We start from the raw sequence: 205 nt of genomic DNA on the forward strand, positions 1-205 counted from the left end.
GAGTTTACTCGCTGTTCTTCCTGGTGTTACTGAGATTCATTTAAAATCTTTTTCCTCTTGCTCCTACAGTTGAATGTTTGAGCTTCACTGTGTCAAATGATGGTTTTGGTTCATCTTTTTTAATAGTTGTTGCTGAATGGTTACAGTAATCTAATAACAGGAAGTCATTTTTTTCTTTTTAGCAGAATGAAGAATACCGTCATTT

This window comes from Pagrus pagrus, assembly GCF_965226575.1.
Source record: "Pagrus pagrus genome assembly, chromosome: 8".
Taxonomy (NCBI): Eukaryota; Metazoa; Chordata; class Actinopteri; order Spariformes; family Sparidae; genus Pagrus; species Pagrus pagrus.